Raw genomic sequence first — 14,688 nt, 5'->3', positions numbered from 1 at the left:
ACAATCCCAACAAAACACAAATAATTGTCACCCTGACCGACCCTCCGGCAGTTTGTCCTTTGGTCTGTATAACCCGTGTTAGTGTGGGGATCGGGATTTTACACCATATTCCAGGTTCAATCCCAACAAAAGACAAATAATTGTAACGCTGCCCCGACCCTCCGGCAGTTTGACCTTTGGTCTGTATAATCCATGTTAGTGTGGGGATCGGGATTTTACACCCTATTCCAGGTACAATCCCAACAAAACACAAATAATTGTCACTCTGCCCCGACCCTCCGGCAGTTTGTCCTTTTGTCTGTGTAACCCGTGTCAGTGTGGAGATCGGGATTTTACACCATATTCCAGGTAAAATCCCAACAAAACACAAATAATTGTCACTCTGCCCGACCCTCCGGCAGTTTGTCCTTTGGTCTGTATAACCCGTGTTAGTGTGGGGATCGGGATTTTACACAATATTCCAGGTACAATCCCAACAAAACACAAATAATAGTCACCCTGACCGACCCTCCGGCAGTTTGTCCTTTGGTCTGTATAACCCGTGTTAGTTTGGGGATCGGGATTTTACACCATATTCCAGGTACAATCCCAACAAAACACAAATAATTGTCCCTCTGCCCCGACCATCGGCAGTTTGTCCTTTGGTCTGTGTAACCCGTGTTAGTGTGGGGATCGGGATTTAACAACATATTCCAGGTACAATCCCAACAAAACACAAATAATTGTCACTCTGCCAGACACTCCGGCAGTTTGTCCTTTGGTCTGTGTAACCCGTGTCAGTGTGGAGATCGGGATTTTACACCACATTTCAGGTACAATCCCAACAAAACACAAATAATTGTCACTCTGCCAGACACTCCGGCAGTTTGTCCTTTGGTCTGTGTAACCCGTGTTAGTGTGGGGATCGGGATTTTACACCATATTCCAGGTACAATCCCAACAAAACACAATAAATGTCACTCTGCCCCGACACTCCAGCAGTTTGTCCTTTGGTCTGTATAACCCGTGTTAGTGTGGGGATCGGGATTTTACACAATATTCCAGGTACAATCACAACAAAGCACAAATAATTGTCACTCTGCCCCGACCCTCCGGCAGTTTGTCCTTTGGTCTGTATAACCCGTGTTAGTGTGGGGATCGGTATTTCACACCATATTCCAGGTACAATCACAACAAAACACAAATAAATGTCACTCTGCCAGACACTCCGGCAGTTTGTCCTTTGGTCTGTGTAACCCGTGTCAGTGTGGGGATCGGGATTTTACACCATATTCCAGGTACAATCCCAACAAAACACTATAAATGTCACCCTGCCCCGACACTCCAGCAGTTTGTCCTTTGGTCTGTATAACCCGTGTTAGTGTGGGGATCGGGATTTTACACAATATTCCAGGTACAATCACAACAAAGCACAAATAATTGTCACTCTGCCCCGACCCTCCGGCAGTTTGTCCTTTGGTCTGTATAACCCGTGTTAGTGTGGGGATCGGGATTTTAAACCATATTCCAGGTACAATCCCAACAAAGCACAAATAATTGTCACTCTCCCCGACCCTCCGGCAGTTTGTCCTTTGGTCTGTATAACCCGTGTTAGCGTGGGGATCGGGATTTTACACCATATTCCAGGTACAATCCCAACAAAACACAAATAATTGTCACCCTGACCGACCCTCCGGCACTTTGTCCTTTGGTCTGTATAACCCGTGTTAGTGTGGGGATCGGGATTTTACACCATATTCCAGGTACAATCACAACAAAACACAAATAATTGTCACTCTGTCCCGACCCTCCGGCAGTTTGTCCTTTGGTCTGTGTAACCCGTGTTAGTGTGAGGATCGGGATTTTACACCATATTCCAGGTACAATCCCAACAAAACACAAATAATAGTCACCCTGACCGACCCTCCGGCAGTTTGTCCTTTGGTCTGTATAACCCGTGTTAGTTTGGGGATCGGGATTTTACACCATATTCCAGGTACAATCCCAACAAAACACAAATAATTGTCTCTCTGCCCCGACCATCGGCAGTTTGTCCTTTGGTCTGTGTAACCCGTGTTAGTGTGGGGATCGGGATTTTACACCATATTCCAGGTACAATCCCAACAAAGCACAAATAATTGTCACTCTGCCCCGACCCTCCGGCAGTTTGTCCTTTGGTCTGTATAACCCGTGTTAGTGTGGGGATCCGGATTTTATACCATATTCCAGGTACAATCCCAACAAAACACAAATAATTGTCACTCTGCCCGACCCTCCGGCAGTTTGTCCTTTGGTCTGTGTAACCCGTGTTAGTGTGGGGATCGGGATTTTACACCATATTCCAGGTACAATCCCAACAAAGCACAAATAATTGTCTCTCTGCCCCGACACTCCGGCAGTTTGTCCTTTGGTCTGTATAACCCGTGTTAGTGTGGGGATCGGGATTTTACTCCATATTCCAGGTACAATCTCAACAAAGCACAAATAGTTGTCACTCTGCCCGACCCTCCGGCAGTTTGACCTTTGGTCTGTATAACCCGTGTTAGTGTGGGGATCGGGATTTTACACCATATTCCAGGTACAATCCCAACAAAAGACAAATAATTGTAACGCTGCCCCGACCCTCCGGCAGTTTGACCTTTGGTCTGTATAACCCGTGTTAGTGTGGGGATCGGGATTTTACACCATATTCCAGGTACAATCCCAACAAAACACAAATAATTGTCACTCTGCCCCGACCCTCCGGCAGTTTGTCCTTTGGTCTGTATAACCCGTGTTAGTGTGGGGATCGGGATTTTACACCATATTCCAGGTACAATCCCAACAAAGCTCAAATAATTGTCACTCTGCCCCGACGCTCCGGCAGTTTGTCCTTTGGTCTGTATAACCCGTGTTAGTGTGGGGATCGGGATTTTACACCATATTCCAGGTACAATCCCAACAAAGCACAAATAATTGTCACTCTGCCCCGACTCTCCGGCAGTTTGTCCTTTGGTCTGTATAACCCGTGTTAGTGTGGGGACCGGGTTTTTTACACCATATTCCAGGTACAATCTCAACAAAACACAAATAATTGTCACTCTGCCCCGACCCTCCGGCAGTTTGTCCTTTGGTCTGTATAACCCGTGTTAGTGTGGGGATCGGGATTTTACACCATATTTCAGGTACAATCCCAACAAAACACAAATAATTGTCACTCTGACAGACCCTCCGGCAGTTTGTCCTTTGGTCTGTATAACCCGTGTTAGTGAGGGGATCGGGATTTTTCACCATATTCCAGGTACCATCCCAACAAAACACAATAAATGTCACTCTGCCCCGACCCTCCGGCAGTTTGTCCTTTGGTCTGCATAACCCGTGTTAGTGTGGCGATCGGGATTTTACACCATATTCCAGGTACAATCCCAACAAAACACAAATAATAGTCACCCTGACCGACCCTCCGGCAGTTTGTCCTTTGGTCTGTATAACCCGTGTTAGTTTGGGGATCGGGATTTTACACCATATTCCAGGTACAATCCCAACAAAACACAAATAATTGTCTCTCTGCCCCGACCATCGGCAGTTTGTCCTTTGGTCTGTGTAACCCGTGTTAGTGTGGGGATCGGGATTTTACACCATATTCCAGGTACAATCCCAACAAAACACAAATAATTGTCACTCTGCCAGACACTCCGGCAGTTTGTCCTTTGGTCTGTGTAACCCGTGTCAGTGTGGAGATCGGGATTTTACACCACATTTCAGGTACAATCCAACAAAATACAAATAATTGTCACTCTGCCAGACACTCCGGCAGTTTGTCCTTTGGTCTGTGTAACCCGTGTTAGTGTGGGGATCGGGATTTTACACCATATTCCAGGTACAATCCCAACAAAACACAATAAATGTCACTCTGCCCCGACACTCCAGCAGTTTGTCCTTTGGTCTGTATAACCCGTGTTAGTGTGGGGATCGGGATTTTACACAATATTCCAGGTACAATCACAACAAAGCACAAATAATTGTCACTCTGCCCCGACCCTCCGGCAGTTTGTCCTTTGGTCTGTATAACCCGTGTTAGTGTGGGGATCGGGATTTCACACCATATTCCAGGTACAATCACAACAAAACACAAATAATTGTCACTCTGCCAGACACTCCGGCAGTTTGTCCTTTGGTCTGTGTAACCCGTGTCAGTGTGGGGATCGGGATTTTACACCATATTCCAGGTACAATCCCAACAAAGCACAAATAATTGTCACTCTGCCCCGACACTCCGGCAGTTTGTCCTTTGGTCTGTATAACCCGTGTTAGTGTGGGGGATCCGGATTTTATACCATATTCCAGGTACAATCACAACAAAACACAAATAATTGTCACTCTGCCCGACCCTCCGGCAGTTTGTCCTTTGGTCTGTGTAATCCGTGTTCGTGTGGGGATCGGGGATTTTACACCATATTCCAGGTACAATCCCAACAAAACACAATAAATGTCACTCTGCCCCGACACTCCAGCAGTTTGTCCTTTGGTCTGTATAACCCGTGTTAGTGTGGGGATCGGGATTTCACACCATATTCCAGGTACAATCACAACAAAACACAAATAATTGTCACTCTGCCAGACACTCCGGCAGTTTGTCCTTTGGTCTGTGTAACCCGTGTCAGTGTGGGGATCGGGATTTTTACACCATATTCCAGGTACATTCCCAACAAAACACATAAATGTCACTCTGCCCCGACACTCCAGCAGTTTGTCCTTTGGTCTGTATAACCCGTGTTAGTGTGGGGATCGGGATTTTACACAATATTCCAGGTACAATCACAACAATGCACAAATAATTGTCACTCTGCCCCGACCCTCCGGCAGTTTGTCCTTTGGTCTGTATAACCCGTGTTAGTGTGGGATCGGGGATCGGGATTTTACACCATATTCCAGGTACAATCCCAACAAAGCACAAATAATTGTCACTCTCCCCGACCCTCCGGCAGTTTGTCCTTTGGTCTGTATAACCCGTGTTAGCGTGGGGATCGGGATTTTACACCATATTCCAGGTACAATCCCAACAAAATACAAATAATTGTCACCCTGACCGACCCTCCGGCAGTTTTGTCCTTTGGTCTGTTATAACCCGTGTTAGTGTCGGGATCGGGATTTTACACCATACTCCAGGTACAATCACAACAAAACACAAATAATTGTCACTCTGTCCCGACCCTCCGTCAGTTTGTCCTTTGGTCTGTGTAACCCGTGTTAGTGTGGGGATCGGGATTTTACACCATATTCCAGGTACAATCTCAACAAAGCACAAATAATTGTCACTCTCCCCGACCCTCCGCAGTTTGTCCTTTGGTCTGTATAACCCGTGTTAGCGTGGGGATCGGGATTTTACACCATATTCCAGGTAACAATCCCAACAAAACAGAAATAATTGTCACTCTCCCCGACCCCTCCGGCAGTTCGTCCTTTGGTCTGTATAAACCGTGTTAGTGTGGGGGATCGGGATTTTACACCATATTCCAGGTACAATCCCAACAAAACACAAATAATTGTCACTCTCCCCGACCCTCCGGCAGTTCGTCCTTTGGTCTGTATAACCCGTGTTAGTGTGGCGATCGGGATTTTACACCATATTCCAGGGTACAATCCCAACAAAACACAAATAATAGTCACCCTGACCGACCCTCCGGCAGTTTGTCCTTTGGTCTGTATAACCCGTGTTAGTTTGGGGGATCGGGATTTTACACCATATTCCAGGTACAATCCCAACAAAACACAAATAATTGTCTCTCTGCCCCGACCATCGGCAGTTGGTCCTTTGGTCTGTGTAACCCGTGTTAGTGTGGGGATCGGGATTTTACACCATATTCCCAGGTACAATCCCAACAAAACACAAATAATTGTCACTCTGCCAGACACTCCGGCAGTTTGTCCTTTGGTCTGTGTAACCCGTGTCAGTGTGGAGATCGGGATTTTACACCACATTTCAGGTACAATCCCAACAAAATACAAATAATTGTCACTCTGCCAGACACTCCGGCAGTTTGTCCTTTGGTCTGTGTAACCCGTGTTAGTGTGGGGATCGGGATTTTACACCATATTCCAGGTACAATCCCAACAAAACACAATAAATGTCACTCTGCCCCGACACTCCAGCAGTTTGTCCTTTGGTCTGTATAACCCGTGTTAGTGTGGGGATCGGGATTTTACACAATATTCCAGGTACAATCACAACAAAGCACAAATAATTGTCACTCTGCCCCGACCCTCCGGCAGTTTGTCCTTTGGTCTGTATAACCCGTGTTAGTGTGGGGATGGGGATTTCACACCATATTCCAGGTACAATCACAACCAAACACAAATAATTGTCACTCTGCCAGACACTCCGGCAGTTTGTCCTTTGGTCTGTGTAACCCGTGTCAGTGTGGGGATCGGGATTTTACACCATATTCCAGGTACAATCCCAACAAAGCACAAATAATTGTCACTCTGCCCCGACACTCCGGCAGTTTGTCCTTTGGTCTGTATAACCCGTGTTAGTGTGGGGATCCGGATTTTATACCATATTCCAGGTACAATCACAACAAAACACAAATAATTGTCACTCTGCCCGACCCTCCGGCAGTTTGTCCTTTGGTCTGTGTAATCCGTGTTCGTGTGGGGATCGGGATTTTACACCATATTCCAGGTACAATCCCAACAAAACACAATAAATGTCACTCTGCCCCGACACTCCAGCAGTTTGTCCTTTGGTCTGTATAACCCGTGTTAGTGTGGGGATCGGGATTTCACACCATATTCCAGGTACAATCACAACAAAACACAAATAATTGTCACTCTGCCAGACACTCCGGCAGTTTGTCCTTTGGTCTGTGTAACCCGTGTCAGTGTGGGGATCGGGATTTTACACCATATTCCAGGTACATTCCAACAAAACACAATAAATGTCACTCTGCCCCGACACTCCAGCAGTTTGTCCTTTGGTCTGTATAACCCGTGTTAGTGTGGGGATCGGGATTTTACACAATATTCCAGGTACAATCACAACAAAGCACAAATAATTGTCACTCTGCCCCGACCCTCCGGCAGTTTGTCCTTTGGTCTGTATAACCCGTGTTAGTGTGGGGATCGGGATTTTACACCATATTCCAGGTACAATCCCAACAAAGCACAAATAATTGTCACTCTCCCCGACCCTCCGGCAGTTTGTCCTTTGGTCTGTATATACCCGTGTTAGCGTGGGGATCGGGATTTTACACCATATTCCAGGTACAATCCCAACAAATATACAAATAATTGTCACCCTGACCGACCCTCCGGCAGTTTGTCCTTTGGTCTGTATAACCCCGTGTTAGTGTCGGGGATCGGGATTTTTACACCATATTCCAGGTACAATCACAACAAAACACAAATAATTGTCACTCTGTCCCGACCCTCCGTCAGTTTGTCCTTTGGTCTGTGTAACCCGTGTTAGTGTGGGGATCGGGATTTTACACCATATTCCAGGTACAATCTCAACAAAGCACAAATAATTGTCACTCTCCCCGACCCTCCGGCAGTTTGTCCTTTGGTCTGTATAACCCGTGTTAGCGTGGGGATCGGGATTTTACACCATATTCCCAGGTACAATCCCAACAAAACAGAAATAATTGTCACTCTCCCCGACCCTCCGGCAGTTCGTCCTTTGGTCTGTATAAACCGTGTTAGTGTGGGGATCGGGATTTTACACCATATTCCAGGTACAATCCCAACAAAACACAAATAATTGTCACTCTCCCCGACCCTCCGGCAGTTCGTCCTTTGGTCTGTATAACCCGGTGGTTTGTGTGAGGATCGGGATATTACACCATATTCCAGGTACAATCCCAACAAAACACAAATAATAGTCACCCTGACCGACCCTCCGGCAGTTTGTCCTTTGGTCTGTATAACCCGTGTTAGTTTGGGGATCGGGATTTTACACCATATTCCAGGTACAATCCCAACAAAACACAAATAATTGTCTCTCTGCCCCGACCATCGGCAGTTTGTCCTTTGGTCTGTGTAACCCGTGTTAGTGTGGGGATCGGGATTTTACACCATATTCCAGGTACAATCCACAAAGCACAAATAATTGTCACTCTGCCCCGACCCTCCGGCAGTTTGTCCTTTGGTCTGTATAACCGTGTTAGTGTGGGGATCCGGATTTTATACCATATTCCAGGTACAATCCCAACAAAACACAAATAATTGTCACTCTGCCCGACCCTCCGGCAGTTTGTCCTTTGGTCTGTGTAACCCGTGTTAGTGTGGGGATCGGGATTTTACACCATATTCCAGGTACAATCCCAACAAAGCACAAATAATTGTCTCTCTGCCCCGACACTCCGGCAGTTTGTCCTTTGCTCTGTATAACCCGTGTTAGTGTGGGGATCGGGATTTTTACTCCATATTCCAGGTACAATCTCAACAAAGCACAAATAGTTGTCACTCTGCCCGACCCTCCGGCAGTTTGACCTTTGGTCTGTATAACCCGTGTTAGTGTGGGGATCGGGATTTTACACCATATTCAGGTACAATCCCAACAAAAGACAAATAATTGTAACGCTGCCCCGACCCTCCGGCAGTTTGACCTTTGGTCTGTATAACCCGTGTTAGTGTGGGGATCGGGATTTTACACCATATTCCAGGTACAATCCCAACAAAACACCAAATAATTGTCACTCTGCCCCGACCCTCCGGCAGTTTGTCCTTTGGTCTGTATAAACCCGTGTTAGTGTCGGGATCGGATTTTACACCATATTCCAGGTACAATTCCCAACAAAGCTCAAATAATTGTCTACTCTGCCCCGACCGCTCCGGCAGTTTGGTCATTGGTCTGTATAACCCGTGTTAGTGTGGGGATCGGGATTTTACACCATATTCCAGGTACAATCCCAACAAAGCACAAATAATTGTCACTCTGCCCCGACTCTCCGGCAGTTTGTCCTTTGGTCTGTATAACCCGTGTTAGTGTGGGGACCGGGTTTTTTACACCATATTCCAGGTACAATCTCAACAAAACACAAATAATCGTCACTCTGCCCCGACCCTCCGGCAGTTTGTCCTGTTGGTCTGTATAACCCGTGTTAGTGTGGGGATCGGGATTTTACACCATATTTCAGGTAACAATCCCAACAAAACACAAAATAATTGTCACTCTGACAGACCCTCCGGCAGTTTGTCCTTTGGTCTGTATAACCCGTGTTAGTTTGGGGATCGGGATTTTACACCATATTCCAGGTACAATCCCAACAAAACACAAATAATGTCTCTCTTGCCCCGACCATCGGCAGTTTGTCCTTTGGTCTGTGTAACCCGTGTTAGTGTGGGGATCGGGATTTTTACACCATATTCCAGGTACAATCCCAACAAAACACAAATAATTGTCACTCTGCCAGACACTCCGGCAGTTTTGTCCTTTGGTCTGTGTAACCCGTGTCAGTGTGGAGATCGGGATTTTACACCACATTTCAGGTACAATCCCAACAAAATACAAATAATTGTCACTCTGCCAGACACTCCGGCAGTTTGTCCTTTGGTCTGTGTAACCCGTGTAGTGTGGGGATCGGGATTTTACACCATATTCCAGGTACAATCCCAACAAAACACAATAAATGTCACTCTGCCCCGACACTCCAGCAGTTTGTCCTTTGGTCTGTATAACCCGTGGTTAGTGTGGGGATCGGGATTTTACACAATATTCCAGGTACAATCACAACAAAGCACAAATAATTGTCACTCTGCCCCGACCCTCCGGCAGTTTGTCCATTGGTCTGTATAACCCGTGTTAGTGTGGGAATCGGGATTTCACACCATATTCCAGGTACAATCACAACAAAACACAAATAATTGTCACTCTGCCAGACACTCCGGCAGTTTGTCCTTTGGTCTGTGTAACCCGTGTCAGTGTGGGGATCGGGATTTTACACCATATTCCAGGTACAATCCCAACAAAGCCCAAATAATTGTCACTCCTGCCCCGACACTCCGGCAGTTTGTCCTTTGGTCTGTATAACCCGTGTTAGTGTGGGGATCCGGATTTTATACCATATTCCAGGTACAATCCCAACAAAACACAAATAATTGTCACTCTGCCCGACCCTCCGGCAGTTTGTCCTTTGGTCTGTGTAACCCGTGTTAGTGTGGGGATCGGGATTTTACACCATATTCCAGGTAAAATCCCAACAAAACACAATAAATGTCACTCTGCCCCGACACTCCAGCAGTTTGTCCTTTTGGTCTGTATAACCCGTGGTTAGTGTGGGGATCGGGATTTTACACAATATTCCAGGTACAATCACAACAAAGCACAAATAATTGTCACTCTGCCCCGACCCTCCGGCAGTTTGTCCTTTGGTCTGTATAACCCGTGTCAGTGTGGAGATCGGGATTTTTACACCACATTTCAGGTACAATCCCAACAAAATACAAATAATTGTCACTCTGCCAGACACTCCGGCAGTTTGTCCTTTGGTCTGTGTAACCCGTGTTAGTGTGGGGATCGGGATTTTAACACCATATTCCAGGTACAATCCCAACAAAACACAATATATGTCACTCTGCCCCGACACTCCAGCAGTTTGTCCTTTGGTCTGTATAACCCGTGTTAGTATGGGGATCGGGATTTTACACAATATTCCAGGTACAATCACAACAAAGCACAAATAATTGTCACTCTGATCCGACCCTCCGGCAGATTGTCCTTTGGTCTGTATAACCCGTGTTAGTGTGGGGATCGGGATTTCACACCATATTCCAGGTACAATCACAACAAAACACAAATAATTGTCACTCTGCCAGACACTCCGGCAGTTTGTCCTTTGGTCTGTGTAACCCGTGTCAGTGTGGGGATCGGGATTTTACACCATATTCCAGGTACAATCCCAACAAAGCACAAATAATTGTCACTCTGCCCCGACACTCCGGCAGTTTGTCCTTTGGTCTGTATAACCCGTGTTAGTGTGGGATCCGGATTTTATACCATATTCCAGGTACAATCCCCAACAAAACACAAATAATTGTCACTCTGCCCGACCCTCCGGCAGTTTGTCCTTTGGTCTGTGTAATCCGTGTTAGTGTGGGGATCGGGATTTTACACCATATTCCAGGTACAATCCCAACAAAACACAATAAATGTCACTCTGCCCCGACACTCCAGCAGTTTGTCCTTTGGTCTGTATAACCCGTGTTAGTGTGGGGATCGGGATTTTACACAATATTCCAGGTACAATCACAACAAAGCACAAATAATTGTCACTCTGCCCCGACCCTCCGGCAGTTTGTCCTTTGGTCTGTATAACCCGTGTTAGTGTGGGGATCGGGATTTCACACCATATTCCAGGTACAATCACAACAAAACACAAATAATTGTCACTCTGCCAGACACTCCGGCAGTTTGTCCTTTGGTCTGTGTAACCCGTGTCAGTGTGGGGATCGGGATTTTACACCATATTCCAGGTACCATCCCAACAAAACACAATAAATGTCACTCTGCCCCGACACTCCAGCAGTTTGTCCTTTGGTCTGTATAACCCGTGTTAGTGTGGGGATCGGGATTTTACACAATATTCCAGGTACAATCACATCAAAGCACAAATATTTGTCACTCTGCCCCGACCCCTCCGGCAGTTTGTCCTTTGGTCTGTATAACCCGTGTTAGTGTGGGGATCGGGATTTTACACCATATTCCAGGTACAATCCCAACAAAACACAAATAATTGTCACTCTCCCCGACCCTCCGGCAGTTTGTCCTTTGGTCTGTATAACCCGTGTTAGCGTGGGATCGGGATTTTTACACCATATTCCAGGTACAATCCAACAAAACACAAATAATTGTCACTCTGTCCCGACCCTCCGTCAGTTTGTGCTTTGGTCTGTGTAACCCGTGTTAGTGTGGGGATCGGGATTTTTACACCATATTCCAGGTACAATCACAACAAAACACAAATAATTGTCACCCTGCCCCGACCCTCCGGCAGTTTGTCCTTTGGTCTGTATAACCCGTGTTAGTGTGGGGATCGGGATTTTTACACCATATTCCAGGTACAATCCCAACAAAACACAATAAATGTCACTCTGCCCCGACACTCCAGCAGTTTGTCCTTTGGTCTGTATAACCCGTGTTAGTGTGGGGATCGGGATTTTACACAATATTCCAGGTACAATCCCCAACAAAGCACAAATAATTGTCACTCTGCCCCGACACTCCGGCAGTTTGTCCTTTGGTCTGTATAACCCGTGTTAGTGTGGGGATCCGGATTTTATACCATATTCCAGGTACAATCCCAACAAAACACAAATAATTGTCACTCTGCCCGACCCTCCGGCAGTTTGTCCTTTGGTCTGTGTAACCGCGTGTCAGTGTGGAGATCGGGATTTTACACCACATTTCAGGTACAATCCCAACAAAATACAAATAATTGTCACTCTGCCAGACACTCCGGCAGTTTGTCCTTTGGTCTGTGTAACCCGTGTTAGTGTGGGGATCGGGATTTTACACACCATATCCAGGTACAATCCCAACAAAAACACATTATATGTCACTCTGCCCCGACACTCCAGCAGTTTGTCCTTTGGTCTGTATAACCCGTGTTAGTGTGGGGATCGGGATTTTACACAATATTCCAGGTACAATCACAACAAAGCACAAATAATTGTCACTCTGATCCGACCCTCCGGCAGTTTGTCCTTTGGTCTGTATAACCCGTGTTAGTGTGGGGATCGGGATTTCACACCATATTCCAGGTACAATCACAACAAAACACAAATAATTGTCACTCTGCCAGACACTCCGGCAGTTTGTCCTTTGGTCTGTGTAACCCGTGTCAGTGTGGGGATCGGGATTTTACACCATATTCCAGGTACAATCCCAACAAAGCACAAATAATTGTCACTCTGCCCCGACACTCCGGCAGTTTGTCCTTTGGTCTGTATAACCCGTGTTAGTGTGGGGATCCGGATTTTTATACCATATTCCAGGTACAATCCCAACAAAACACAAATAATTGTCACTCTGCCCGACCCTCCGGCAGTTTGTCCTTTGGTCTGTGTAATCCGTGTTAGTGTGGGGATCGGGATTTTACACCATATTCCAGGTACAATCCCAACAAAACACAATAAATGTCACTCTGCCCCGACACTCCAGCAGTTTGTCCTTTGGTCTGTATAACCCGTGGTTAGTGTGGGGATCGGGATTTTACACAATATTCCAGGTACAATCACAACAAAGCACAAATAATTGTCACTCTGCCCCGACCCTCCGGCAGTTTGTCCTTTGGTCTGTATAAACCCGTGTTAGTGTGGGGATCGGGATTTCACACCATATTCCAGGTACAATCACAACAAAACACAAATAATTGTCACTCTGCCAGACACTCCGGCAGTTTGTCCTTTGGTCTGTGTAACCCGTGTCAGTGTGGGGATCGGGATTTTACACCATATTCCATGTACAATCCCAACAAAACACAATAAATGTCACTCTGCCCCGACACTCCAGCAGTTTGTCCTTTGGTCTGTATAACCGTGTTAGTGTGGGGATCGGGATTTTACACAATATTCCAGGTACAATCACAACAAAGCACAAATAATTGTCACTCTGCCCCGACCCTCCGGCAGTTTGTCCTTTGGTCTGTATAACCCGTGTTAGTGTGGGGATCGGGATTTTACACCATATTCCAGGTACAATCCCAACAAAACACAAATAATTGTCACTCTCCCCGACCCTCCGGCAGTTTGTCCTTTGGTCTGTATAACCCGTGTTAGCGTGGGGATCGGGATTTTACACCATATTCCAGGTACAATCCCAACAAAACACAAATAATTGTCACTCTGTCCCGACCCTCCGTCAGTTTGTGCTTTGGTCTGTGTAACCCGTGTTAGTGTCGGGGATCGGGATTTTACACCATATTCCAGGTTCAATCACAACAAAACACAAATAATTGTCACCCTGCCCCGACCCTCCGGCAGTTTGTCCTTTGGTCTGTATAACCCGTGTTAGTGTGGGGATCGGGATTTTACACCATATTCCAGGTACAATCCCAACAAAACACAAATAATAGTCCACCCTGACCGACCCTCCGGCAGTTTGTCCTTTGGTCTGTATAACCCGTGTTAGTTTGGGGATCGGGATTTTACACCATATTCCAGGTACAATCCCAACAAAACACAAATAATTGTCTCTCTGCCCCGACCATCGGCAGTTTGTCCTTTTGGTCTGTGTAACCCGTGTTAGTGTGGGGATCGGGATTTTACACCATATTCCAGGTACAATCCCAACAAAGCACAAATAATTGTCACTCTGTCCCGACCCTCCGGCAGTTTGTCCTTTGGTCTGTATAACCCGTGTTAGTGTGGGGATCCGGATTTTATACCATATTCCAGGTACAATCCCAACAAAACACAAATAATTGTCACTCTGCCCGACCCTCCGGCAGTTTGTCCTTTGGTCTGTGTAACCCGTGTTAGTGTGGGGATCGGGATTTTACACCATATTCCAGGTACAATCCAACAAAGCACAAATAATTGTCTCTCTGCCCCGACACTCCGGCAGTTTGTCCTTTGGTCTGTATAACCCGTGTTAGTGTGGGGATCGGGATTTTACACCATATTCCAGGTACAATCTCAACAAAGCACAAATAGTTGTCACTCTGCCCGACCCTCCGGCAGTTTGACCTTTGGTCTGTATAACCCGTGTTAGTGTGGGGATCGGGATTT

General features: G+C 46.3%; 1 long non-coding RNA gene across 1 annotated transcript in view; it reads left to right on the top strand.

Annotated features, from left to right (window-relative positions):
- LOC140722511 (uncharacterized) overlaps positions 1-14,688 on the top strand; it is a 432,302-nt gene that overhangs the window by 85,187 nt on the left and 332,427 nt on the right. The window lies entirely within an intron of this gene.

The sequence above is a fragment of the Hemitrygon akajei genome, unplaced genomic scaffold, assembly GCF_048418815.1.
Source record: "Hemitrygon akajei unplaced genomic scaffold, sHemAka1.3 Scf000078, whole genome shotgun sequence".
Taxonomy (NCBI): Eukaryota; Metazoa; Chordata; class Chondrichthyes; order Myliobatiformes; family Dasyatidae; genus Hemitrygon; species Hemitrygon akajei.
The sequence above is the reverse complement of the archived record's forward strand: the minus strand, read 5'-3'. Positions and strand labels throughout refer to the sequence as shown.